The sequence below is a fragment of the Sus scrofa genome, chromosome 13, assembly GCF_000003025.6.
Source record: "Sus scrofa isolate TJ Tabasco breed Duroc chromosome 13, Sscrofa11.1, whole genome shotgun sequence".
Lineage (NCBI taxonomy): Eukaryota > Metazoa > Chordata > Mammalia > Artiodactyla > Suidae > Sus > Sus scrofa.
This window is the reverse complement of record NC_010455.5, coordinates 184,713,960-184,718,623: the sequence shown is the minus strand read 5'-3', so window position 1 is coordinate 184,718,623 and position 4,664 is coordinate 184,713,960. Positions and strand designations below refer to the sequence as shown.

The window sequence follows — 4,664 nt, the reverse complement described above, 5'->3', positions numbered from 1 at the left end:
GATGTCACCAGTTCAAGGAGTTAAAGCTCCTAGTTAGTGATGGGACCAAAGCAGATGTGCTTGTCAGGAGCAGGGATCCTGGAAGCATCGTCAGTGTGATAGGAGCTGAAGCTATAAAAGAGATGAAACATCTGCCAGAGAAGCTGTCCAAGGACAAAATGCATGAGAAATACCTACTCTGTGTTTCTTCTTTTCCCAAATCTCCTCCTAGTGTCTCCTATTGAATGAAGCTAGCCAGAAGTCCATAGGCAAGGGACCCTTAGAAAAGCATAGAGCCCCCACTATTATGCCAAGAAGAACAAGGACAAAGCGGTAAATGGAACTGAGAGGAAATGACTAACACAGTCCTCTTCCAAAACATTGGATCTATTTTTGCTTCTTACAATTTTTAGAGTCTCCCCACTGCCTATAATAAAGTAGTTAAATAACCCTCCTCAACAAGACCATCAAGTACTCTTGCAGTCTAGCATCAGTCTAATTTCCAGACTAGTCTTCTGCTACTCCCTGTCTTTTAGTCTAACACAGAGGTAAGTAAACTAAATACTACATTTTTATTACAAGGAGTAATTTCAGGTCATTAAACCTTGTTCACAGTATGACTTTTGCTTGCCTCCCCAACATTTTATCCACTGATTCTTAACAGTTTAGGAAATCATTTCAAACATATCATTGCTAGAGAAAACTTTTGATATGCAGATAGAATGAATTAATTTATAGTGATTGACCATATTATTAGTACGTATATTATTATTAGTTATATAGTTTTATTTCCTTCCATAAATTGAACTCTTTCAAGACAGGGACCAAATTAAGAAGCATAGTTAATAGATTATTGTCAGTTCTCAGTAAAAATTAAATATATGAATAAGTTATTTTTTAGAATCTAACAAATTATATTTTTCCAAGAACATTTGCAATGCATTAATCACTGTCGTGAGGCTCCTTTTACACCTGAGAGATAATGCTTTGTAATATTCAAGATTTATACCAAAATATAAAACAACAAATTATTTAATTTTGTCACTAATAATCTCTTATTTGGATTTTGTCAAACTTTCTCTTTAAAATCATCTTTTTTTCCTAATAGATTAGTATTTGCAATTTCACATGATTGGTATAATATCATTTTTTGTTATTTGAAAACTGGTAAATAATCAAGATACCTACAGGGATCAAGGAAAATTGATTATGGGCTTGGAACGTTATTAGTCATAGCTATCCTTTGTTTTCAACTCACATCCATTACTTTTCTGTCCAGAGAATGAATAAGAAAACCTCCGTATTATGTGAGCCCAATTCTCAAGCCATAAACAACTGAGTTATGGATAAGCTCTTTTTTGAAACTGAGAGGAAGTAACCCTTAGAAATGTCTGCAGCTCTTCTCTCTCCACCATTATGTTTGCATTTCAGTCAAGAAAAGGAAGAAATGATGCCTTTTCCAAAAGCAAAATTTTCTCAATACATTCTTATTATATTTTACTTTGTGTTTAATTGGGCAGAAATATGTTACATAACAACCCTTAAAAGGAAAATTATGGTCTTGACTTTTCAATCTCTACAGTAGAGAAAGGAAACTGAAAAGCAAAAATGAGACTTTATTCTGAAAGAACCAATTCATTGTACCTAACCAAACAATATGGGGATTTGGAGCTAAGCATTGTCAGATGGTGGAGCACCATTTAGACAGTGAATTCTCTTCTCTAAACCACATGCCAACACAGTAACCAGGGCAGAAAGTAAAAATTTTTCAGAGGAAAGTGGTATATGGAGATGAGATGGAAAGGAGACCAACAAGGAAAAAAGACCATGTGGCCCCAGAGTAAAGAGAAAAAGAGAGCAGCTGTCTGATGTTTCACTTGCTAAGTAGCCCAACTATCATTTGAGCAATTAAGATTCCCAAGATTCCTTAGTATCCTCAAAAAAATTACCCATACTTAAGATGGCTTGAGAGGTATTTTGTTTCTTTATAATCACATTTCTTGATTTTTATGAGAGCCTAGATGAGAGTAATATAAGTGAAAAGTCTGCCAACATCATTTCTTTAGTACATCATCCCGATTTCTTAGACTCTGTGAACATACAAGAAAACTCATCAATGAGTTTATGTGTTGTATTCTTTACTATTTTCTCCATTTAAAATTATCAGCTAGCTTGTGAAGGACCCTTTTAAAGGATAGTTTTTTCCATCTAAATGTTTAGCTAATCGTTTAGTATTTATTTAACAAAAATCAGAAGCAAAATTAAGATGAAATGCAATGAAACATCTGTACTTAGTCTAGTTACATTTTGACACGCTGCTTTAATTCTTAGTCATGTCTACTCATACAGTTTCATTTGTAAACATTAGGATCTCTGCAAACGTAGCTAGAGATCCCCGCTTATTATTCTCCTAATTATATTTCTATTTCTTTTTCTTTCTACATGATATGCTTAATTTCTGTTTGTTATTGAACCCATATCTATGGGATCTTAGCGAATCTAACAGTTATGCATTAATCCAAAAGTTAGCTGGCAGATTTTAGCAGCTCTCTCTGTGAAGAACATTTTACTCCCTTATATTTTATTGAGCATTGTTCCTAAAGCCACACACCTGCTTATAAAATCTGTACATATTGTTCAAAAAAGGCATTAGAAGGTTAGGGAAAAAAAATACAAAAAGTAAACTTAAAAAATATATAATCTATTAGAATTGTGGAATGACTGAAAAGCAATATAAGAACTTCTCTTTATTATCACTTAAAATGATTTGATATTTGGTGATAGAAAATTGAATGAAGAGTTTCCCATGTGGTACAATGGGATCAGGGGCGTCTCTGCAGCACCAGGACACAGGTTTGATTCCCTGGCCTGTCACACTGGGTTAAAGGATCTGACATTGCTGCAGCTGCTGAATAGGTTGCAACTGTGACTCAGGTCTGATCTCTGGCCCAGGAACTCCACATGCCACAGGACGGCCAAAAATTAAACAAATGAAACAGACAACAATTCCGTTATCAGTAACACCAAAAAAAAAAAAAAAAAAGAAAGAAAAAAAGCAAATCGAATGAGTAATTTTATTTTTCTGATAATTCTGCTTATTTTTGTATCACTTTTTGTGATACCAGTCAATCCTATGTGTAATTTCTGTTTACATTTAGTCCATTAATTATGCATCCTGTAGATGCATCTTTCATGCATATGTGTAACGCACATCACTGTTTGTGTGATACATATCACATGCTAAGCATAAACACATATGCACAAATGCTCTTATTTGGTTAGAACATCTTAAGTAAATTTACTGTAAGATACATCTTTGCTTCAACATATAAGTATAAAACAATTCTGGATTTAGAAACACACACATATTAGTGTTAACACTAACAGAAAATGGAGAAGTGGGAAGATAGACATGGATGTGAACACCACTCTGCTGCGCGCCTGGGACGATTTCTGCCCAGGCTCTGACGCTTCGCCCGGTCGGAACTTAGGGACATTTCCAAATGGAAAAACCTCATGGTGAGCAACCCGCTGTATTAAAGCAACTACTTGGTGGTGGCTGCTATGATGATTTCTGTCATGGGGTTCCCGAGCCCTTTCAACACGATCCGTGGAGGCATCGTGGTGGGGCTGGGGCAGCCCATGACATTCTTTGCCAGATAAAGAAGCAGGACCCCACGGTGTTTGTCGTGGTGGTCATGCTGGCCAGCTACTTCCTCATATACGTGTTTGGGGGAGTCACGGTCTTTGCGTTCAGCATCACTTTCCCTTTGCTGCTGCTGTTTATCCACGTGTCGCTGAGACTCCGGAACCTCAAGAACAAACTGGAGAATAAAATGGAGGGAATCGGTATGAGGAGGACACCCATGGGCATTATCCTGAGTGTGTTAGAAAGCTAGCTATTTGTTACAATATTTTGTCAACTTTTTGTCAGTCTTTAAAAGGCTGGTAATGTGTTTGTACTAGCAGGCATTTGTTGCAAACTAAATGCCATCTTCTTTAAGGAGGTTACAGTTCTGTAACCTGTATTATTCTCAGTAGTCTTGTTTTTTTAAAAAAAGAAAAAATCAAAATAAAACTTGATTTCTGGAAAAAAACCACTAACAGACAATGATAGAATAAGAACAAATATAGATTTTGGATTTCTTTCATTAACATTGCAGAATTGGCGGGTTATTTTATGACATTTCTTTGCCCATTTGTCTGTGGCAATAGAAATGTTAGCTGGAGCTGGGAACATGATAACCAAGAAAAGACTATCTTGCAACTAGATCATGTATCTAAGAACTGATGAATGGGATGAAGTGGATATGGTGTAGGCAATTACACTGTTCTATCATTAAAAGAAAAAAATTTTTTTCTTCTTATTCTATTCCTGCCAGCAGAAATACACATATGGTGATGAGCCTTTTGGATGATAAAAAAAAAAAGATAAAATCTATGGATGGATACCAAAGATAAGCCAAAAGCAAAAGAAGGACCACAGATCATTAGTGCAGTAGAGTTACTATTCTAGATCTTACCTACTAAGGCGTGGAATCTTATCTAATACAGAAATAAACTTCCATGTTTTTTAAGATACTTTTCAGTGGGATATTTTTTTTTCAGCAGCCAAAATTGTACCCTGTTTCAATTGCCGTTTATCACATCAATAAACTGATGATCATGTATCATAAATGAAAGGA

General features: G+C 35.5%; 1 pseudogene; it reads left to right on the top strand.

Annotated features, from left to right (window-relative positions):
* On the top strand, nucleotides 3,392–3,878 carry LOC100520982 (annotated as a pseudogene).